This window comes from Pinus tabuliformis, chromosome 7 (genome assembly GCF_031772625.1).
Source record: "Pinus tabuliformis cultivar Carrire ecotype Pingquan chromosome 7, CPIR1, whole genome shotgun sequence".
NCBI classification, from domain to species: Eukaryota; Viridiplantae; Streptophyta; class Pinopsida; order Pinales; family Pinaceae; genus Pinus; species Pinus tabuliformis.
The window spans coordinates 1,858,929,845-1,858,955,542 of NC_142293.1; the positions used below are offsets into that span (position 1 = coordinate 1,858,929,845).

At 38.3% G+C, this 25,698-nt stretch overlaps 1 pseudogene; it reads left to right on the forward strand.

Moving 5' to 3' along the window:
• Positions 1-1,815: 1,815 nt before the first annotated feature.
• LOC149255867 (putative carotenoid cleavage dioxygenase 4, chloroplastic pseudogene) lies at positions 1,816-25,331 on the forward strand (annotated as a pseudogene).
• The last annotated feature ends 367 nt before the right edge of the window (positions 25,332-25,698 follow it).

Here is a 25,698-nt window from a genome sequence, read left to right on the forward strand (position 1 = left end):
AGCGAATGGAAAGATATACGGTAAAGCCTAGAGATGTTTTTCTCTTCGTTAGACCTAGTAATCTTGGTTTTGGGATATGCAGCAAAGACTAGAGAGTGGGTCTTGGTTTAGGGCCTAGTGATCCGGATTTGGATTGTGGTAAAGCCTGAGAGACTAGGGGAAAACAAAATTCCTCACGATGTAGGTGGAGAAATACGGTGGCATCCATGCTTGTTTGGCCTAGTGATCGGGTGGAGATCACGGTAACGCTTGTTACAATGTGTTCATTGTGTTGGCCTAGTGATCCAGGATGGATTATGGTAAAACCTGGTTTCTATTGATGCATGTGTGCTAGTTTAGCCTCGGTATGCCTTGGTTGAGTTCTTTTGGTTTGAGTCCCACAATCATGCTTGGAATATGGCATGGGGGTGAATGCCTGAAGAGAGATTTGGCTCAGCCATTCTATGGTTGGGTGGAACGTGGTAGTCCCATCTGTGGTTGGTTTATTGCATTCATTAATGAGAAATTCATTCCCTTGATTTCCATGTGCAAATGTACTGATGTATATATGGATTTTGATGGCTAATATGTTTATGGTATTTTTGTTCCTATTATGCTAGTTTTATGTAGATTTTGTGACAACAACTATAAATGGATCTCAACTTGATTTTGCTTATACATCAATGGATAATGTGTCTATGACCTAATAAATGAATATGAAACAAATGGCATGAGGGAACAATGGTTCATAGCGATTCTCAGATAAGTATGCAATCCCTACACTTAATTATGTTGTTTACACCTATAGGTTACATGTTGATGATATGTTTGACGAAATGCTTGTCATGGCTAGTAGGTGTCTGGTTAAGGTATTTTTGATCTTATTTATTTTGCATCATTGTTTCCCTACACTTTTATTGATTTCAAGCTTTCATGCCATTCTGGGCAGTGGCCTAGGCTCTAGGCCTGAAAAAGTGGCTTAAATCCTGGGGCCGCTGGCACGAAACTGGCAAGTTTGGTCCATAGTCACTAGGTTGCAGGCCTATGAGAGCGACTTTAGGTCTCTGGTCACTCCCTTGCCCATAGTATGAGAGCAGTTATGGCCTCAGAGGTCTAGAAAAATAGTGGGACCCATAGACAGGCTTTCTGAGTGGCTGACTTGTCTTCTGAGGGTTTTGTTGATGATGTTGGATGACTGTGTGTGATGTTTCATCAATTCTACTTTCTTAAGGTTACCTAGGAGCTTGAATCTAATCATAGTAGCCTCTCATCTCATGTTTACCCCGGTTGACATTGTTACTTGGGTGGATGTGGGAGGAGGGGGTTACAGATGCAATCTTCATGTGAATATCCAACCAATACTGCCTCATTAAGGATGGGAAATCCTTCATCATCAACAAAAACAATGGAAAGTCTAAAAATTCACAAGTAAGTGCTAACCAAACCAAGAAACTAATTAGTTCTAGCAAGGATTATGTTTTATTGTTTTTATGAGAATTTTAGTCTGTAGAAGAGTTAGTGAGAGCAAAGTCATCCTTGGAGGGGTGTACTAAGAAATAGAAAAACAACTAGAATAGTTGCCATAGGCATAGAAGAATTTTTTCCAGAATCCTAGAGGGCTATCGCCCAAGAGGGAAGTGGAGCACGAGATCCAACTATTTCCAGACTTCTGATTGCCAGACTTCTGATTACCAAACAGTGGTCCATTCCACAGTAGAGAAGGTCCGCATAAATTTGAGAAACGGGATTGTATCCAGAAAGCCATTGTCTTCAAAATGTTTGGAGTTGGGCGTCATCAATCCCCGGTTCGTTGCCAAGAAGAACAGGTATGCATACATGTCGATAGGAGCACCGTTGCCTAAACTCTGCGGGGTCGTTAAACTCGACTTTGATATGGTGGAGGCGATGGCTGCCATGGAGTGCGTGGTTGCGTCGAGGTCGTATGGCGAAGGTTGCTTCGGCAGTGAGCCGTTCTTCGTGCCCCAGTGTTCGGATCCTAATGGCGAGGAGGACGACGGGTACATCGTGGCTTTCACCCATAACGAAGGCACCGGGATTTCCAGTTTTCTGGTGATGGACGCGCAATCTCCGACCCTTGAGATTGTGGCCTCAGTTGAGCTCCCTGCCAGAGTTCCGTACGGCTTTCATGGCCTCTTCGTTAGCGATGCTGACTTGGCAAACCAAATCTAACTCCGAGGTGTGTTTCAGAAATACAAATGACGTTTATTGGTACAAGCTGGCATGGACTATTATAGTCAAGTTTTAGGACTATTCCTGTCCAGTTTTAGGAATTTTTTTGTTCCACTCGAGATCCCTCCCATAGGCATGTGTTTTGATTCTTCTATTGTTTTTATATGTTTTGATATATTGTGATAGTTTCACTTTATGCTTTAGTCTCTAGATACAGGAATGTTTCAATATCTAATACTGGTATGAGAACAAGTTCATGTTCTCTATAAATATTTGGAGACAAATTACTGTATTTTGGAACCTAACTCTTATAAATTTGGCCAAATTTTGCAGCTATGTTTGAAGTTATTTTGATAGAAAGTTTTCCCAAGTTTTCATGGAATGAGTGAAAAATGTATTTATAATTTATTAATTCCATGAAAAATGTATTTATAATTTATTTTACATTGAGAAACGATGTTTTCAAAATTGGTAATGTTTTCAAAATTTTTACCAATCGTGAAGTCACCATACATTCACTTGCAGAGAGAAATCTCTACATGGGAATTTTTTGTTCCACTCTAGATCCCTCCCATAGGGATGTGTTTTGAAGTTTAATTAATACTTCAAATGTAGTTTGAGGGAAAAATTTAAAGTCTTTTGAAGTTTAATTAATACTTCAAATATAGTTTGGGGAAAAAGTTAAAGTGTTTTGAAGTTATATTTGGTTTATTAATTAATTAGTTATTTAAATTTTAAATTTTAAAATATATTAAAGTGTTTTGAATTTTGATTAATACTTCAAATATAGTTTGAAAAAAAAAAATCAAAGTTTTTTGAAGTTTAATTAATACTTCAAATATAGTTTGAGAAAAAAATTCAAAGTGTTTTGAAGTTTAATTAATATTTCAATTATAGTTTGAGAAAAAAATTTAAAGTGTTTTGAAGTTATATTTGGTTTATTAATTAATCTGTTATTTAAATTTTAAATTTTAAAATATATTTTGCAATAAATAATTTTGGCGGTTAACATGTATGCATATATAATATTTTTGCATCTAAATATTTTGTCATATTATTGATATTATTGATTTATGCTAAATATTATTACAAATCTATTAAAAAATAATATTAATATATATAATTTTGTGTTAAAATATTATTATCATATATTATTATTATAAATATCTTATAATATATTATATAATATTGCAACCATGTTTATAAATGTAAAATTTCAAAAATAAAAAGATGTTTAAGACACAAAAATGGTAACACTTTCTTTTTTTAACCAATTTTATTAAAGTAGAGAATCGATGTTTAAGTCACAAAAATGGTAACACTTTTTTTTTAACCAATTTTATTAAAGTAGAGAATCTACTTGAAAAGAAAATTTAGACCTTCTACAACCTAAGAAAGTATAGTAATTTACATTGGTTTATAAACTATATGTTCACTTAGAAATTCACAATAATTTACATTTGTTCATAAACTAATTACTTGTTATGATTATTTATGGTGATTAACTTTACTAGTTATTTTTTAAAACTAATTACTCACTCTATTCTCAATATATGGTATCTAAAGAGTTTAAGGTAGAGTAATTCTTGTTTATCAGTGATTGTAGAGTGCTTAGTATATGTTGCTATTATATGTCATTATTCAATTTGTCATGAATGAGATCTATTATATATGTCATTATGATTTTCTGCCATTCATGAATGAGATATGTGTCAGGTCAATGTTTATTTAATACGACCCTATACATCTTCACCAAAGATCTCACGTGTCGTTTTCAATTTCATATCCTTTTTTATTGCTCATTACTCCACACCGATACAACTTAGCTTTGCCATTAGTATTCTATTTACAGGCAAGGAACACATCGGTGTTACTAAAAGTTATGGACCACCATCTGCATATGTTCCTACAAGCTTAGTGATAAAATGTTCTTTTTAGGATCGAGATCTAGAGCTTGTTCAAGATCCAGGTGTAGATGAAGCAGTCATTGAAGAAGGACAAGTAGATCCCGTAGATCCTATCGATGAAGCAACAGTTTAAGCACCACTTCCTTGTAAGAACTGGTGGCACCTTCCCTACGGAGACTAACCTTCAGATGGGGACTTTACAAAGTTTGATCTATTGAATGACTTGCCTTTTGTTTTAGACTTCCTTAGTAGGCCCAGCATACCATCAGCCCTGCATACCAACATCAGCCCATCAACCCAGCATCAACCCATCATCACTTCCATCAGACCTATCATAAAGAGGATTTAGGTTCCTTTAACCAGGGAAGGAAGGACTTGATCCACATCAAGTGCTTCAAGTGTCGAAATTTTCGGGACTTTGCTTCTTGGTGTCATAAGAATAAGTGGGAAGGGAAGCTTAGTTACATATGAATATATTACATTCAAACAGAAGAGAAAGAGTTTCGTGCTAGGTGGTACCAACTAACCTGAAACGAAGAAACCTTAATAGCTTTAATGTCTCTCCATTCTTTTCAATTTCATTTGAAATCTCTTTCTAAAGAAAGACTAATCAATCTGTTTGGGTATAAAGAACCCATTGCCGAAATAGGTTAATCAGCATAATATGGTGCCATACTGTATTGAAGCGAGTGAAAGTTGTAGTTCTACTGTCATTAGTTCAGTGAAAGCCTTGTGAAAGCCAATGAAAGATTGCCTTATTTAATAGTGAAAGTTGTAGTTTAGTGTATAGAGGTTTGGCCTTGACATTACATGGATGACATCCTTCAAAAGAGAGTTGTGGGTAGTGATTAGTATTTTAGGTTGGTCATTTCTTAAAACTATTTACTCACTCTACACTCTACTCTCAATGTATGGTATATAAAGAGTTTAAGGTAGAGTAATTCATGTTTGTCAATGAGTTGATATTAGTATTTTATCTTGTTCATAGAAAATTTTGTTGGGTTGTGTTATATTCTTTCCACGTAGTTAACAGGGGGTTTGAGGGGCACCTGTAACCCCACTTTATGGGGTCTGGGGGAGCGCCCCAGAAAATTTTGGTTTTGAACCCTATGTTAGGTTCGGTGGACCCACCTATGGTTTTGTGCATGATTTTCACATATGCTTTTTGGACGCGACGGTTTTCGGTCCAAGGTATTGGACGCGACGGTTTTCGGTCCAAGGTATTGGACACGATGGTTTTTCGGTCCATGGTATTGGATGCTTCGGCATGTATAAATATGTATTATAACATTGAAAGGAACATAATGAAAAATCAAGCTGGTAGTCTCGGTTTTGGGATCCAGGGGAAAATCTCTGTGTATATGTGTTTTATGTGTTTTTCTCTCGCATTATTTATTTTCTGTGTTTTAGAATTCGTATGTAGAATTCATACGCAGGTAATTTTTGTACAGGGTTAAAACCTACATTTGGTATCAGAGTAGATTTGGCTTCAAGGGGACGCCTTTGTTGCTGAGGGGTTTCGCTCGGCCCTGTGGTAGACCCTGTTCAGTGGGAGATTTGCGAGATCGATTCTGGTGGTGAAAGAATATGGCGAGCAGCGGAAAGATAGAGATCGAGAAATTTAATGGTCAGAGTTTTGAGTTGTGGAAACTCAAGATGGAGGATCTGTTGGTGGATAAAGATCAGTGGATCGCGGTAGATCCAAGTACTAAACCAACAAGAGTGTTCGATGAAGAATGGAAAAAGTTGGATCGGAAGGCAAAGAGCACAATACGATTGTGTGTCTTAGATTCAGTATTGTTGAATGTATCTGGGGAAGCTACGGCGAAGGCTTTGTGGGACAAGTTAGGGACTTTGTACCAATCTAAGTCTGTGGTGAATAAATTGTTTCTGCGAGAAAAGCTAAATAACCTGAGGATGAAAGATGGAGACTCGGTGATAGAGCATCTGAACGCATTTAATACTATGGTAAGTCAGTTAGCGTCTGTTATATTAAAATTTCAGATGAAGATAAGTGCATCAGTTTGTTGTGTTCTCTACCAAATTCGTGGGATACTCTGGTTATTGCAATAGGTAGCAATGCAACTACCTTGCAGTTTGATGAAATAGTCTCAGCCTTGCTGACGGAGGAGATGAGACGGAAAAATATGGAGAGCCAAAATGGTGATGCCTTGTCTGTATGAGGATGGTCCCAGAACAGAAACAAAAATAAGTCATCGAGTGGGAGAGCTAAATCTAGAGGGAGATCTAAATCTCCAGGAAAACCTGTAAAGGTGGTGTGCTGGAAATGCAGAAAGGAAGAGCACTTCAAAAGGGACTGTAAATCTAAAGCGCCTGACAAAGGAAAGGGATCTGATGATGCTCCTTCTGCAGAGGCAAAAACCACCTCAGATGAAGGTGGGGATGTGTACTTGGCTTCTTCAAGTACACATGTAGATCATGAGGCATGGTTGATTGACTCAGGTGCATCCTTTCACTTCACTCCCCACAGAGAGTGGTTCTATGAGTATGAGAAATATGATGGTGGTGATGTCTTCTTGGGGGATGATAGGAAGGCTAGAATCATTGGTCGTGGAAAAGTAAAGTTGAAGCTGCAAGGTGGAAGGGTTAGAACACTTCTGGGTGTTCTGTATATTCCTGCATTAGCCAGAAATCTGATTTCTATTAGTAAGTTGGATGATGTAGCTATAAAAACAGTGTTCGAGAAGGGTACCTGCAAGATGGTTTGAGGAGCACTGGTATTGATGTGGGGAGTTTGGATTGGAACTCTGTACAAGCTGCAAGGTAGCACTGTTGTTGATGAGTGCAACAATTCCATGGTTCTTGAAAGTGGAGCAGAAAATCTAGTGGACTCTGGAGAAAAGACCATGTTGCGGCATCAAAGGCTTGGACATATTGGAGAGAAGGGTCTTCAAATACTTCATGGTAAAGGTATGGTAGAAGGTATGAGTAATAGCTCTCTGGATTTTGATTTCTATGAAAATTGTGTATACGAGAAGCAGAATCGGGTGAGTTTCCCCTCTGGTGGTAAAAGGGTGAAACATATATTAGAGCTTGTGCACAGTGATGTGTTTGGACCTATGAAGGTACCATCACTGGGTAAGTCTGTGTACTATGTATCATTTATAGATGACTTCTCAAGGAATACATGGATATATTTCCTTAAGAAGAAATCTGAAGTCTTTGATAGGTTTAAATAATTCAAGGCTCTAGTGGAAAACCAGACAGAGAAGAAGATAAAGGTGCTAAGGACAGATAATGGTGGAGAGTTTTGTAGTAAGGAATTTGAATAATTCTGCAAGAAGTGTGGTATAGCACGGAAGAAGACTACTCCATATACACCTCAGCGAAATGGAGTTGCAGAAAGAATGAACAAGACGTTGATGGAAAGGGCAAGAAACATGCTCAACGGTTTTGGGTTAGGACAGGAATTCTGGGCAAAGGCAGTGGATACTACATGTTACCTGGTCAACAGGTCACCTTCATCAGCATTGGAGGATAAGACTCCATAAGAGGTATGGACTGGTAAGAAACCCTCTCTTTCACATCTGAGGGCATTTGGATGTGATGCATATGTACATGTTCCAAGGAGAAAAGAACAAAGTTGGATAGTAAATATGAAAAGTGCATCTTTATTGGGTATAAGGATGGTTTAAAGGGTTATAAGCTTTGGAACCCAGTAACAAGGAAGGTTATGTACAGCCGAGATGTGGTGTTCAGAGAGGTGAAAGATGTTATTAAACATGAAGTCCAACTAAAGGAACCTAAGAAGATAGAGTTTGAGCCAAAGGAGGAAGAATCAGACTCTACAACATAGGAGGAATCAGAAGATGAAGAGCCACAAACTCCGGCTCTGAGAAGATCAGTTTGAGAAAGAAGGCAGCCAGAAAGTTATAGTCCATTTGCTTTCTGATCAAATTTTGCTTTGTCTGTTACTGATGATGATCCTAGAACTGTGAAGGAAACAATGGCTTCAAAGGATGGAAAACTCTAAAAAGAAGCCATGGTTGATGAAATGGCATCTTTGCACAAAAATGAGGCTTGGGATCTGGTGGATTTGCCGGCTGGAAGGAAACCCATTGGCAACAAATGGGTGTTCAAAAAGAAGACAAATGCAGAAGGAAAAGTGGAGAAATACAAAGCTCAGTTGGTAGCAAAAGGTTATTCCCAGGTGTCGGGAATTGATTTTGGTGATATATTTTCTCCTGTTGCCAAGGTAACTTCTATTAGATTACTTTTATCTGTTGTTGCTGCTTTTGATTTTGAGGTAGAACAGATGGATGTGAAGACAACATTTCTTCACGGGGATCTAGAAGAGGAGATCTACATGAAGCAACCTGAAGGCTTTGTGGTGAAGGGTAAGAAAGAAATGGTATGTAAGTTAAAGAAGTCTCTATATGGGTTAAAACAGTCAGTAAGGATGTGGTATCAGAAATTTGATACATTTATACGGGGACTTGGCTTCACCAAAAGCAAAGCATATCACTATGTGTATTTTAAATTAATTGGTGACTGTGTTATTTATCTAGTCTTGTATGTGGATGATATGTTGTTGGTTGGAAATTACAAAGAAGTTATTCAGGATTTGAAGACCCAATTGTCCTCCAAATTCGACATGAAAGATCTTGGTGCTGAAAACTATATTTTGGGCATGGAAATTAAAAGAGATCGGGCAAAGAGGAAGCTCTGGTTAAACCAGAGGAAGTATGTCGAGACAATATTGCAGAGGTTTAATATGCAGGATAGTAAACCGGTGAAGGTTCCTATTCCTGTAGGTGTGAGGTTATCTGCTGAACAATGTCCCAAGACACAGGAAGAGGAAGAGGACATGTCCCGTGTTCCATATGCAAGTGCAGTCGAAAGCCTGATGTATGCAATGGTCTATACTAGACCAGAAATTGCACATGCAGTGGGAGTATTGAGCAGGTTTATGTCAAAACTAGGGAAGGAGCACTAGACAACAATGAAGCAGGTTTTCAGGTATTTGCGTGGCACTAGTGATTATGGTTTGTGCTACCAAGGAAGACTAGGATTAGACAGAGTGTTGGATATTCATGGCTTTGTTGATGCAGACTGGGCTGGAGATTTGGATCAGAGAAGATCTACAAGTGGGTATGTATTTAACCTATTTAGAGGTGCAGTCAGTTGGATGAGTAAGAAACAATCTGTAGTGGCACTGTCAACTATAGAGGCAGAATACATGGCAGCCACTCATGCAAGCAAGGAAGCAGTTTGGTTGCAGAGATTGTGTTCAAGTGTGGGGTTAGTACAGGAAGCTATAAGGATAGACTGTGACAGCCAAAGTGCAATTTTCTTGGCAAAGAACCCCACATATCATTCAAAGACAAAGCACATTGATGTTCAGTATCACTTTGTGAGGGACATGATAGAAGACAAAAAGGTGTTGCTGGTAAAGGTGGACACTTTGAAGAATACTGCAGATGCATTGACAAAATTTGTGAGCTCTGAGAAGTTCTCTTGGTGTAGAGAGACAATGGGCATTTCAGGGTTGGAAAAATGACTAAGCTCTCTTGTGGCCCCCTGTGGAAAAAAAACAACAAGTGGGAGAATGTTGGGTTGTGTTATATTCTTTCCATGTAGTTAACAGGGGGTTTGAGGGGCACCCGTAACTCCACTTTATGGGGTCCAGGAAAATTTTGGTTTTGGACCCTATGTTAGGTTGGGCAGACCCACCTATGGTTTTATGCATGATTTTCGCACATGTTTTTTGGACGCGATGGTTTTCGGTCCAAGGTATTGGACGCGATGGTTTTTCAGTCCATGGTATTAGATGCTTCGGCATGTATAAATATGTATTATAACATTGAAAGGAACATAATGAAAAATCAAGCTGGGAGTCCCGGTTTTGGGATCCAGGGGAAAATCTTTGTGTATATGTGTTTTATTTGTTCTACTCTCGCATTATTTATTTTCTGTGTTTTAGAATTCGTATGCAGAATTCGTATGCAGGTAATTTTTGTACGGGGTTAAAACCTACAAATTTATGGAATAAATATTCGTAAGTAATTATCAACATTTGTAGGTTGTTTTTGTTGTAAATGTCATAAATTGATATGCTAGATTTTGCCATAAAAGTTAAATTTTAAATTTAGAGTTAATATCATGGTTTAAAATTCCACAATTGTAAACTATGGATGACAAAATAATTGCTAAATTTGAGTAGTCTAAATATGAATCAAGGTATGTTGTTCTATAATGTTTGTGGTACTCAGTATTTTGAACTTATGGAGTAAGATGTCTCATCTGAGCTTAGCGTTAACGAACATCACAGATGATGGATTATCACATCTTGAGTCTTGCAATATGTTTTCATCATTACAAATTTATCACTGCTAATGGATTCAACGTCTTGGTTCGGGTATAATAGGATTATCATGCAAGAAGATTTGGTTCATGGTCATAAGTCATTACTTGCACACCAATATTAGAAGAGATGAGAAAACAATGTTTCCTTGTATTCAAAGTCATCACTTTGAGGGCACACATATATTAGAAGCGCTGGATTTGATTTAAAATTTTGAAAGGATTTGAACTTATTTGTATGATTCATGTGAATCTAATTAGTCTTAAACATGTTTTGTTGGGAACAAACCTTATTGTTACATTTAATTCATATTTATAATTAGATGGCATAACATATCACATATTTTTCTTCTATGCTACTCTTTCCAATACCTAACGGCGTTTCCTTTGCAACATATGGTGCAATTGCTAGTTTACAATTGTTTTTTATATAATCTAATCTAAATGGCTACTTGAGTGACCACCAATTTTCTATCTCGATGTGGTATTTTGAAAGTTGTAAAATATATTTCTATAAATAAAAAAAACCTATCATAATTCAGTTGTCAAATTAGTAGTGGGAGAACCACACCACCTGATTACTGGCGAAAAGGAAAAAAAAAAACACTTTTAAAACATACTCTAAACCTAATAAAAATGATTGAATCAATTTTTGTTTGATATAAATTTTCTATTATTTAAATCAAACATTAATATATAAAAATTTGAATTGAATTGAATTTTTTTTTAATTATATATATATATATATATATATATATATATATATATATATATATATATATATATATATATATTTAAAAATATAAAATTTTAAAATAATTTGAAAAATAACACGTTTTAAAATAATCACTTTTCTATAATGTCAACTTGGGTTTTTAACATTAATAAAATGGTGGTATTCAATGCATTCTTCATGAGTATTTAGATGTGTGGTTGAAAGAAACATACAACCGCTATAGATATTTGGTAATTCAAAGTTGTTTAGCCATGGGATGTTAGAGGATGGGTTACTAATTTTATTATTTGAATTTGTTTCAAGTTGTATAGTAATTGAAATCAGTAATTTTTTTGTGTTGTTTTTTTGGCATTTTTTTTAATATATTTTGAAAGATAAGCAATATGAATTGTTGGAATCACAAATTTCAGTGAGGGTGTTGAATCTATTTATGAATATAATGCATCTTAAGGAACAAAAACTCATAATTTCACCAAAAAAATTTATTGTGAAATTATAAATAAATAGCCACAAAGTGGAAGAGTTAGATTGTGCCATTAAAAATATTTGTCCAACAATTACAAAAAATTCTTTTATGCCTACTTTATAGAATTAAATATATGGGTTGATGTTATATCTAAAGAACCCTCGATCTTTCCAAAAACACACATACATTCATAAATTCAAGGATGATCAAATCATTTCTCATAGTAAGAACAACTTCATAGTAATAAGCCACATGGCTATGCTAGATTTCCTAAAAAGCAAATATGTAAAGTTTTTTGCTATAGCTTTTATCTTTGAGATGTCATGATTATGCTCAAATAATTATGTAGAAGAACAAGTGTATCATATAGAATCATTTTGTAGATATTGTGTGATTTAGATTTGTATGATTATGAACATATAGTGCTTTTGGATGTATTTTTGGTTTTATCTCAAAATAGAAAGTATCATTTTATCGTGGAAAAATAACTTTGTAGACAAACAAACAAACAAACAAACAAAAATCTCTTTAACAACTTATAAATATGTTCAAATAAAGTTTTCTTGGGGTAGCTTAATTGGCAATGGTTGTGGAAATAAAGTCTCATTGAAATGAAAGTCTTGGGTTCAAAACTTATAAATATTTTGATTACTAAATATGGCCCTTTGAATTAGCATTATACTTTTGGTATTATATAATGAAAATGAAAAGTATAAATAAGATTGAATAACCAATTCTCCTTATTTTATTTTAATATATAAAAACTAAAATTATCTATATTTTTATTGGTTCCTATTCATGATATGATACAATATATATTTTATAATATTAAATTTATTTTCCTTATTTTATTTTAATATATAAATACTAAAATTATCTATATTTTTGTTGGTTCTTATTCATGATATAATACCATATATCTTTTATAATATTAAATTTATCATGTCACTCAAATCTAAATAATTTTGTAATAAACATTACACATACATTGTCATTAATGTCAATTACAATGTCTTTCTTTTTGTTGGTTCTTATTCATGATATAATACCATATATCTTTTATAATATTAAATTTATCATGTCACTCAAATCTAAATAATTTTGTAATAAATGTTACACATACATTGTCATTAATGTCAATTACAATGTCTTTCTTTGATGTCAAAAGTAATGTTGGCCAAGTCTGTAGTAAAATATGTTCATTAAAGGAAGTGTTGTAGTGCACAAGGAAGTTTTGAGGGTCAAGTAGATCCAAACTAAAAAATCAAGCAACAAAGGGCATTGTAGATACGATAAAAAAAAACTTGATGTTTCCATAATGAACAAAATTTGGTGTTACATGGAATGGAAAGACCACAAGGAACAGAATTTGGCATTTCTTTGACGTGCCCACACTAAACAAATTTGGTGTTTCTCCCGGGAAAAGGAAAATGAAAAGGAAAACACGACGTCGATAAAATGATGTAGTTTTGTATGAAATAATGGTTGAAAATATTGTAGCTAAAATTTGGTGTTTTACCGTGACTTTTTGCCTTACAAAAATAGCATGCACTAAACAGGATTAGCAGTGCTTAACCATACAGAGGTACTAGAGCACCAGGTACCAAATGGAGCATAAAGCATTACGCTGATATGATGTGGCAACTGATATGATAGGGAAGCTAGCATGGTGCGGCACTTTCACATGGATGTCAAGTGGTAGATTCGATGGCGTGGTGATGGACAGTAATGACACGTGGTAAGTAGATTTAGCACTTTTAATAGGGTAATTAGACGATTGGAACATATCAGTGCCCAAACACATCATAGGTTCTGAGTGGTCGAAGCAAAGGACATAGCAAATGACTTGGTAGGTTAGGTAAAGTCTTATATTACGAAATTCGTAGTGCAATGGGATTGTGTTTTTTCCTGAAAGTTATGGAAATTTTAGTTATATTTTAAGAAAATTTTGTAAAGATTTCTGTAAATTCAAGTTATAGTTGGTAAATTTCAAAATTTTAGACATTTTTGATGTTTTTGATGGTACTGAATCTATTTCCAGCATCAAAAATCTGATTCAAACACTATGACCCTCCGAGAAATTCCTCAACCTCAGTGAAACGACTCACGACTCACTAGGATACCAAAATTTAAGGAATTTATGTAAGAAGCCAAGGCTGATATCTTGTAGGACTTGGCAGATGTAATGTAGCAGTGATGAGGTGGCCAAAAAAAAGACCATGTGCCATTTCATAATTGGTTCACCATGGAATGACATTGTATACTAGGAGTCTCAGAACTTGCCCCAGGGTCGTGTTTTGCAAAGATTTTGTGTGTATTTGGTTTTGGCCAAAATGGCTCCAAAAACCAAGGCTTTACAATAAAATAATGAATATCCAAGGTTCACCCTCAGTGAGGCCCATACCAAGCTACTTAAATACTGAGAGGTCGAAATAATCATATAATGGAGCAATTCAGTATGTGATGTTCCTGTGTTAATAGAAAATTTGCATTGACTACAAGATTGGAAAGTAGGATATGAAAACGGCATTAACCGGCAAGTATTGGGGTACCAAAGTACTAGGCACCAGAAGGAATGCCCGTTAAAGTAATCTGGTACAACAAGGAAACAACTATCAGTTGCAGCAAATGGCAAGTGGCAAGGATTTTATTCAGCGAAAGTTCTATCTATCAGGCTCAGAAGTACACTGGTACAGGGATGATTAGAAAGAAGAATATCGAATGCCTCTAGTATCCTATATGGAGACTAGGGAGATCGTAATAATTGTGGCCAATTCTTACCCAGTGAGCAAGTTCCAGAGAGAACCCATCTGGTCCATCCCATCCACAGTAGAGAAAGTCTGCATAAATTTGAGAAACGAGATTGTATCCAGAAAGCCATTATCTTCAAAATGTTTGGAGTTGGGCGTCATTAATCCCTGGTTCGTTGCCAAGAAAAACAGGTATGCATACATGTCGATAGGAGCATCGTTGCCTAAAGTCTGGGGGGTCATTAAACATGAATTTTATATGGTGGAGGCGATGGCTACCATGGAGTGTGTGGTTGCCTCGAGGTCGTATGACGAAGGTTGCTTCGACAATGAACCATTCTTCGTGCCCCGGTGTAAGGACCTGCAGTTCGGGCCACCTTCATCGTGCAAAGGACGGGCGAGGAGCTCGTGTGGAACGCGAAGTAAAACAACCAAGAGACGAGTTTATATGATGTTGGGCGAGTTGAGAGGGCGGTCCCACGAGTTGGGCAGGCCGACCCTCCACTCGGGCGAAGGCAACATGTTGAACGAGTCGGGTTGGGCGTTGGGTGTGGGTCGGCTGAGTGACATAACCCGCCACCTGCCCATATATATTGGTGGAGCGTTTAAGGAGACGAGCCATCATCATTCAGCCAACACGAGTTTGAACAAAGAGTTCTGCAGTGCGTGGATGAGCTCGCACGATGGGCGGAACTCGGGTGAAAAACTTGTGCAGGAAAGTCGGGTGAAAAACTCCAGTGAGAAACTCAGGTGAAAAACTCGTGCAGAAAACTCGGGTGAGGTCGTCGGGCAGAAAACTCAGGCGAGGTCATCAGACAGAAAACTCGGGTGAGGTCGTTCGGGCGAGGTCGTCGGGTGACCCGGGCGAAGTCGTTCGGGCGAGCTGGGTGAAGTCGTCGAGCGACTTGGGTGAAGTTGTTCGGGCGAGCCAGGTGAAGTGGTGTTGTGACCTGGGTCAAGTCATGTGGCGACTCAGGTGAAGTTGTTCGGGTGAACGGCTGGACGTGCGGACGGGCGGCCGGGAAAGGGTGCACTGTGCACGCCGAAACGAAGAATCGTGTTGATGGGCAACTCGGGTAGGGTGCACCGTGCACGACGAAACGATGGAAACGGTGAAGTGCTGGAGTTGTGAACGGAGGTGTGACTCATGCGGAGGCGCCCGTGTGTGGCGACTTGGTTACGACGAGGCGTGCCCAAGTTGGGCAAACAACACAATCGTGTGACGAGGTGAACGAAGGGTTGGAGAGTCGTGTGGCGACTGTGCAGAGGCACCAATGAGCTAGGCAACCGAGTTTGCCGAAAGTTGGAAATTTGGCTAAGTGTAAATTTGGGGTTCCCAAGATCTAACTTGTACTTATAAAATAAGATTATATATATATTGATATCGATCAGACTCATATTGCAGTGAGTTGCCCCTCCCTTTATACTGTTGTGCAATTGTATATGTGTTAATTGTTGTTGATGATGAATATGTATGGGTTTTCATCTATATAAAGGATAAATATAATACTTGGTAATGAAAAATAAACTAAGTATGGAATGTATAAAGGATAAAGATAATACTTGGTAACGAAAAATAAACTAAGTATGGAATGTTAGGCATAGTCTACAATCGTAAGTATTAGTGAAAAGAAAACGGTTGGTAGTGCCACACCTCGCTATAATGCGGTTGGAAGAGTACCACCAGTGTAGGAGCGTGACACGTGGTATCAGAGCTGGTCCAAGTTTTGCAGGAAACTTGGTGAACTGAATCAAGGAGTTGATTCTACGAAGACCGAAGACTTGGCAGGAAGTTTAAGTTTTGCAGGTGACAGGTAGAATATCATGGTGATTCAGGTGACTGGTGAAACAGGTTTAGCGGAGGTGAAGCTTAGTGCTTGGGCCAAGTTGAACGACAAGGCATGGCAGGTTTGGAAGAATGCGAAGGGAAGCTCTTGCTTACCTTATATAGGTTCAAGTGGATGAAAGAAGAGAATCCCCAGATTCGAAAGGAACTTGAAGTTTTGGAAACGAATGTTGAAGACAAACTTCTTCAACTTGGTTGGACAATGGAGCAGGATGAAGTTGCAGATTGTGCTAACAAGGAAGAGGAAGCCGTGATGATTGGGGATGTTGCAGATATGACAACGATGGAGGATAAACTTGAGATTGATCAAGTTGGACCAGGATCGTGTAGTTTTCAAACATGGATGGATGAGGATACTCACATGGAGGAGCCTCACAATGATGATGTAAGTATTATTGATACTTGTGTTTCAATTGAGCATTTGGTAGATGAACTATATGCAGGGAAGAGAAAAATCAGTTTGCCGATGCAAGGGAGCATCTTACCATGGATGTCTACAATGAGACCTTGTATGGAGAAGCAAGGATTGTTGACTGTTGCAGGACTTGTTGGGGTTGTTTGTGACCTTATGGTATAAGGTACAAAGGTCCGTGACAAGGGAGGAACATGATGATCGTTGCGGAGGAATGGGTCATGCTTTAGCCACATGGAGAATTGGCTAAGTGCCCGGCATGGAGAGGTTGTGCACTTATGTACAACAAGGCCATGGACTTGGATGGAGTTGTGAGTAGACTATGGAGCATTCCTACTACATGGAGAGCTGAGGCATCTTGCAGAGACCTTTGGGCCGAGACTTGTATGCTTGCTGGATGTTGGTTGGAGATGACTCATGGAGCTCACAATGACATGAGATTGTTGTGACTTTTGGAGACTTCATATATGGTGGACTTGGAGGATCTGAGGCATTGAGGAGCTAAGGTCAGAGACTTTGATGTAGAATGGGATGCATACTTTCCAGTACATGTATGGGTGTAGCTTGAAAGAGTGACTTGATGAGGAGGATCGATATGAGACACTTAGGAGTGATGGATTTACAACGATGATGATGCGTTGGTGGCAACACTTGGGCATGGGTTGAGCCGAGACTTAACCACTTTTGACACATGGGAGCTGATTGATCTATGATCATGGGCAGCACATGGATAGATGAGACAAGGGTATACTTGTTTCTATGGCAGACTTGAGGGATGGCACATACAGATATGATGGGGGTTGCTTCATGGACCTGGATGTGGTGCATCAAGAGTCGGATTTTGATGAGATGATCTCTTCACTTTGAGGAGATGGATGTTTTACAAATGGATGATGTTGGGATAGATGCGGTTGATTTCATGCAGCACATTGGTACCAAACATCATGGACAACATGTTGCAGATGAGATGAGGGCTACTTCATGTACTTGAGCATGGCTTATACTTATATGGAAATGGATTCTTGATCGAGTTGAGGATTTGACGGGATGTTCTGAGGAATAACTGATGATGGCATGAGGATGTTCACTCTCATTGCTTGGACGTGATGGTTGGATTAGCTACCCAACTAGTTAAAACATGGGGATGCGTAGTGTGCAAAGATGTGTTAGCATTGTGTTGGAGTATCATGGCAGCAGTTCACACGAGGACGACACACGATGAGGTCGACACGATATGTTGCAGGAAGCATGTAGTTTGAGATGGAGGGGCCAGCCTTCCATGATGGGGAGCGGCATGTGGATACTGTGTCAGGGTGGTTTATGATCATGGATTGAGATGATTTTCCTATGTATGACATACCGATGGGGTGTATGCCTTAGTATGGTGATCTTGGTGACAGATGGTTGCTGGAATGAGATATTTTCGAGGACGACAATGACTTCAAGTGGGGGAGGATGTAAGCACCTGCGGTCCGGGTCACCTTCACCATGTGAAGGACGTGCGAGGAGCTTGTGCGAAATGCGAAGTAAAACAACTAAGAGACGAGTTTATATGATGTTGGGCGAGTTGAGAGGGTGGTCCCACGAGTTGGGCGGGCCGACCCTCCACTCGGGCAAAGGAAACATGTTGAACGAGTCAACTTGGGCATTGGGCGTGGGTCGGCCGGGTGACATAACCTGCCACCCACCCATATATATTGGTGGAGCGTTTGAGGAGATGAGCCATCATCATTCGGCCAACACGATTTTGAACAAAGAGTTCAGCGGTGCGTGGATGAGCCCGCACAACGGGCGGAACTCAGGTGAAAAAATCGTGCAGGAAAGTTGGGTGAAAAACTCAGGTGAGAAACTTGGGCGAAAAACTCGTGCAGAAAACTCGGGCAAGGTTGTCGGGCAGAAAACTCGGGTGAGGTCATCGGGCAGAAAACTCGAGTGAGGTCGTTCGAGCAAACCGGGCAAGGTCATCGAGCGAAGTCATTCGGGCGAGCCGAGTGAGGTCGTCGGGTGACCCGGGTGAAGTCGTTCAGGCGAGCCGGGGGAAGCCGTGTGGTCACCTGGGTGAAGTCGTGTGGCGACTCAGGTGAAGTTGTTCGGATGAACGAGTTTGGGTGAACGGGTGGACGTGCAGATGGGCGGCTGGGTGAGGGTGCGTTGTGCACGCCGAAGCGAAGAATCGTGCAGATGGGCGACTCGAGTAGGGCACGTCGTGCACGACGAAACGACGGTGAAGTGTTGGAGTTGTGAACGGATGTGTGACTCGTGCGAAGGCACCCGTGTGTGGCGACTTGGTTATGACGAGGCGCGCCCAAGTTGGGCAAATGACACAATCGTGCGACGAGGTGAACGAAGGGTTGGAGAGTCGTGCAGCGACCACGTGGAGGCGCCGACGAGCTGGGCAACCGAGTTTGCCGAAAGTTGGAAATTTGGCTAAGTGTAAATTTGGGGTTTCCCAAGATTTATCTTGTACTTATAAAAGAAGATTATATATATTGATATCGGGCAGACTCATATTGGAGGGATTTGCCCCTCCCTTTATACTGTTGTGCAATTGTATATGTGTTAATTGCTATTGATGATGAATATGTATGGGTTTTCATTTGTATAAAGGATAAAGATAATACTTGGTAATGAAAAATAAACTATGGAATGTTAGGCGTAGTCTACAATCGTAAGTATTAGTGAAAAGAAAATGGTTGGTAGTGCTACACCTCGCTATAGTGCGGTTGGAAGAGTACTGCCAGTGTAGGGGCGTGACACCCGGAGTTCGGATCCAAATGTCGAGTATGATGACGGGTACATCGTGGCTTTTACCCATAATGAAGGCATCGGGATTTCTAGTTTTCTGGTGATGGACACGCAATCTTCGACCCTTGAAATCGTGGCCTCCGTTGAGCTCCCTGCCAGAGTTCCTTATGGCTTTCATGGCCTCTTCGTTAGCGATGCTGACTTGGCAAACTAAATCTAATTCCAAGCTCGCATCGAGATTAATTTTCACTAAAAATAGAAACATCTCATGATATTTCCAGGAAAAACTATATTTTTAGGCTTTTAATGAGAAACTTCTAAATTTATAATGTGTTTCAAAAATATAAATGACATTTTATTTGTCCTAGCTAGCACGGTGAAATCTTTTATTAGTTCTAGGTGGAATTTATTTGTCCTAGCTAGCATGGACTATTCTTGTGAAATTTTATATTAGTTTTATGTGGAACGAAAAAATTGAAATGTTATTCATAAAATTGGTAAAATATTTAATTTAATTTATATTTTATTATATTTATTTTAATTTTAATTAATTTATAATAATTATATTATTATAATTATTTTAATTTGAATTAATGATTTGTTTATAAAGAATATTTTAACCATGTATTTATTGACCATTTATTCAAAATAATCTCTCTCTCTCTCTCTCTCTCTATATATATATATATATATATAATCTCTCTCTCTCTATATATATATATATATATATATAATTTTTATCCTTCTCTTTTAGGGTGATTTCTAACAATTAACCTAATAAACATTATTATAATAACTTTAAACATTATTTAATTTACATCATCCTACACATGTTGATTTCTAACGATTAATCTAATAAACATTATTATAATAACTTTAAACATTATTGAATTTACATCATCTTACACCTGTAAGACATATTTTCCTCAAAATAATTCTTATATTTATATTTAAACATTTTTTTTACAAATTTCAATAAATTTTAAGATTATATTCATTTAATAATCTCATATAGGAACACTAATAATACATAGCAAGAATATTAAAATGGTTACTTAATTATTTTTTCCTAATTGTTTTACAAATATATAATTTAATTTAATTATTTGAGTGACCACTAATTAGTTATCTAGATGGAGTATCTTGAAAGTTGTAAAATGACTGAATCACTATACAGTAGGGAAAACTTATCATAATTCAGTTATCAAATTCGCAGTGGAACAACCACAACACTTGAAATTAAATTGATTAAATCTATTTTCATTTTTGTTTGATAGAAATTTTGTATTATTTAGATTTATCACATGCTAATATATATTGATTAAAATTGAATTTCCCATTATTTTTAAAGAATTTATAATTTATTTTAAATAAATAAAAATAAAAATAAAAAAATAAAAGATGGTTTGAAAAATAACAATTTTTAAAATAATCACTTTTCTATAAGGTTAACTTAGGTATTTAGCATTATAAAATGGTGGTATTCAGCGCATTTTTCACAAATATTTAGATGTGTGGTTGAAAAAAATATACAACCTCTACACATATTTGGTATTTTGGAGTTGTCTGGCCATTGCATGTTGCATAGAGTTTAGGTTAGTAATTTTATTATTTGACCCTGTTTCAAGTTGTATAACTATTGAAATCAATATAAATTTTTTTTATGCTTTTGTTTTTTATTGTCAAGTTGTTTCTATTTTTTATTGACCCTGGAGCTAATTATAGTTATGTTAATCTTGACCTAGTGGATAACTGTGTTTTGAATAAATAAGTGCATGCAAAATCTTGGTTAGTGTAGTTGGATACAAGTACAAATAAGAGAGTTTATCACTAGGTAGGAGCTTTTACATTTGATTTTAATGGTATGCCTACATCATCACATTTGAATGTATTGTTGTTAGGATCATATAATATGTTGTTGGGAATGAACTAGTTGTATCTTCATAGGACCAAGGTGGAATGTTATGACAAGGCTATTGAGTGTCTGGATGAAAATGGGGAACAAAGATTCTTGCATGGTAAGAAGAAGGAAACATCAGTTACAATGGTTACATCTATGTAGGCAAAATGCAATCGCAAGAAAGGATGTGTGTTATTCGCATTGCATATTTTCGATGACAAAGGTAAGGAAGTTGAGGATGAAAATGTCTTGAGAAGGTACCTAGTTCTACAATAATTCCAGGATGTGTTTTCGACAGATATTTCAAAGTTGCTACCTCACACAGAAGTGGAATTTTCTATTGAGTTGGTACTAGGGGCAGGGCTAGCATCAAAGGCGCCTTACAAGATGAGCACACCAGAGTTGGTTGAGTTGAAGTTGCAGTTGAAGGATATGCCTAACAGGGGATACATTAGGCCAAGTGTATCGCCTTAAGGTGCACCAATGTTGTTTGTGAAGAATAAGGATGATACTCTTAGGTTATGCATTGATTACAGACAATTTAACAAAGTGACCATCAAGAATAGGTATCTGTTTCCGAGGATTGATGACTTGTTTGATTAGTTGAAGGGAGCAACAGTGTTCTCGATGATTGATCTGAGATCAGGATACCATGAGGTACGCATCAAAGAAGAAGACATCTACAAGATTGCTTTCTAGGCTAGGTATGAGAATTACGAGTTTGTTGTAGTTCCATTTGGTTTGACTAATGCTCCAACTACTTTATGTGCTTGATGAATAGTCTGTTGTGTCCTTATCTGGACAAGATTGTTATTGTATCCATTGATGATATATTGGTATTTTCTAAGACTGAGGAAGAACATGTCGAACATTTAGCAGCAGTATTGAGATTGCTAAGAGAACATCAGTTGTATGAAAAGCTCAATAAATGAAGTTTCTTTCATACAAAGGTACATTACTTGGGACATGTGGTTTCCAAGGAAGACATAACAGTGGATCCAGAAAATATAAGGGCTATCATGGAGTGGGAGACTCTTAGGAATGTGGATGAGGTAAGGTCCTTTATGAGGTTAGCAGGTTATTACAGGAGGTTCATCAATAACTTCTCACATATTTCTTATCCTATTACATCGTTGTAAAGGAAAGGTAAGGAGTTAGAATGGATAGAGGAATGTGTAATTAGTTTTGAGTAGTTGAAGCAGTTGTTTGCATATCTGGACAAAGAGCTTGTGGTATGTACATATGCTTGCAAGAGAGGGCTTGGTGCAGTCCTAATGCAAGAAGGACATGTAGTATACTTGAATCAAGGAAACTTAATGAGCATGAGCAGAATTACCTGACACAAGATCTTGAGTTGGCAGCAATCATCCATGCTTTGAAGATGTGGATGCATTATCTTCTTGGTAGGAGGTTCATCTTGATGAGTGATCACAGTGGATCGAGGTATATATTTTACCAACCTAATTTGAATGCCAAGCAAGCCATATGGTTGTCCACGATCAGTGAGTTCGACTTTGAGATCAGGTACATTAAAGGTAAAGAGGGCAAGGTTGTAGATGCTCTTAGTAGGAGGATACAGGTAAATCACATAACAACTATGAGTTTTTATGGTACATATTTACAAGATCGGATTTTGCAGGAAGGACAACAGGATGACAAGTATATTGATTTTATCAACATGGTATAGGTGATTGGAATGGGGACTATCATCTCACAGTAGATGGCTTGGTCAAGTTTTAGGACCAGATCTATGTTCCAGATGGAAGTGAGCTTAAGAAGATTATCTTGAGGGAATTTCATGCTAAGACATATTCAAGTCATCCAAGATATCAGAAGAACAAAACCGTTGTCAATGGCACTGGATCTCAAAGTAATGATTTGAAATCCATGCCCACGCCCACTGCTACACTTCCCTCAGAAAATCCGCTTAATGGCATTTCTGCCACTTTAGCAGCAGTTTTATATAATGTTGTGGATGATCTTATAAATAAATTTATTGATAATCTGCTGAGGCCTTCCGTGGATCCAAGATTTTTGTTGGCTGGAAACTTCACTGCCGTGCAAGACACTGCACCAGTGGTGTGCAACAAGATACAGGGAAATCTCCCTACCTGCATTGATGGTGATTATATCCGCAATGGGCTGAATCCGAGATACGTCCCCAGAGGCGGCCACCATCTTAACGGAATGCTTCACGCCTTCATGATCAAAGACTAACGTTCTGCAACCGTTTCGTCCGCACGCACAAATTCGTGCATGAAGAGACAACGAGAGGCCAGGTGGTGCCCAAGTCTTTTCTGGTTTCTATAGCCTCGCCGTCAGATTGGCCAAGGGAATCCTGTTCAACGCTAGTGTGACTCCCGGCCTCTTTAATCCTTTCATCAGCGCGAGATTGCGAAATACTAGTCTCCTGTATTTCAATGGCACACTTATGGCCGAAGAGGAATCAGATATGCCATACGCAATGAAGGTCACGCAATCCGGCGACATCATCACTGTCGGCAAGTATGAATTTGACGGGAAACTCTTCATAGCCATGACAGCGCATCCCAAGATCGATCCCGTTGCTGTTTCATTCCTCCATTTCGCTTTCCATTGCGGTTTCATTACTCCGTTTCTCAATATTTCAGAGTGTCGCCTCTCGGAGAAAAATAACTAGACATCAGAATCCTTCCTTTATTCATTACTTTGCACTCTCCCTGCCTGCCTTGACGGTGTTTATATCCACAATGGGCCGAATCCCAGATACGTACCCAGGGGCGGCCCCCATCTTTTATAGGGTGACGGAATGCTTCACGCCATCATGATCAAAGATTGCCGAGTAACGTTCTACAATCGTTTTGTCCACACGCACAAATTCGTGCAAGAAGAGACATCGGGAGGCTGGGTGGTGCCCAACTTCTTTTCCGGTTTCTACAGCCTCGCCGCCAGATTGGCTAGGGGAGTCCTGTTTAATGCCAGAGTGGCTCTCAGCCTCTTTAATCCCTTCAATGGCACGAGATTGGGAAATACCAATCCACTATATTTCAATGGCACACTGATGGCGCTCGAGGAATCAGATCTGTCGTAAGCGATGAAGGTCACGGAATCCGACGACATCGTCACTGTCGGCAGGTATGACTCCGATGGGAAACTCTTCATGGCCATGACAGCACATCCCAATATCAAACCCGAGACGCGAGAGCTTTTCGCTTTCCGTTGCAGTTTCATTCCTCCATTTCTCAATTATTTCAAAGTGTCGCCTACCAGAGAAAAATAACTGGACATCGGAATCATGTCAATGTTGCAACCATCGTTTATTCACGATTTTGCGATAACAAAGCAGTATTCCATCTTTCCCGATACCCAGATCGTGGTGGACCCCATGAACATGATTGTCGGCGGCATCTCTCCCATGGGCTGCGACCCCGCTAAGGTCCCACAGCTCGGCGTTCTCCCGCACTACGCAATAGACGAGACCACGATGAAATTGTTTGATATCCTCGGCCTCAATTTCTTCCATTCACTCAACGCGTGGGACGAGGGTGACGAGATCGTGTTGATTGTCGCCCACTTGTACGACCGGTGGAGCACGTTGTGGAGAGAACTCATCTGGTCCATTCCATAGTAGAGAAGGTCCGCATAAATTTGAGAAATAGGATTGTATCCAGAAAGCCATTATCTTCAAAGTGTTTGGAGTTGGGCGTCATCAATCCCTGGTTCGTTGCCAAGAAGAACAGGTACGCATACATGTCGATAGGAGCACCGTTGCCTAAACTCTGCAGGGTCGTTAAACTCGACTTTGATATGGTAGAGGTGATGGCTGCCATGGAGTGCATGGTTGCCTTGAGGTCGTATGGCGAAGGTTGCTTCGACGGTGAGATGTTCTTTGTGCCCCGGAGTTCGGATCCAAATGCCGAGGAGGACGACGGGTACTTCGTGGCTTTTACCCATAACGAAGGCACCGAGATTTCTAGTTCTCTGGTGATGGACACGCAATCTCTGACCCTTGAAATCGTGACCTCCGTTGAGCTCTGTGCCAGAGTTCCGTACAGCTTTCATGGCTCTTCGTTAGCGATGCTGACTTGGCAAACTAAATCTAATTCCGAGCTTGCATGGAGATTAATTTTCACTAAAAATAAAAACATCTCATGATATTGCCAGGAAAAACTATAATTTTTAGGCTTTTAATGAGAAACTTCTAAATTTATAATGTGTTCCAAAAATATAAATGACATTTTATTTGTCCTAGCTAGCATGGTGAAATCTATGTCGAATTTATTTGTCCTAGCTAGCATGGACTATTCTTGTGAAATTTTATATTAATTTTATGTGGAATGAAAAATTTCAAAATGTTATTCATAAAATTAGTAAAATATTTAATTTAATTTATATTTTATTATATTTATTTTAATTTTAATTAATTTATAATAATGATATTATTATAATTATTTTTATTGACCA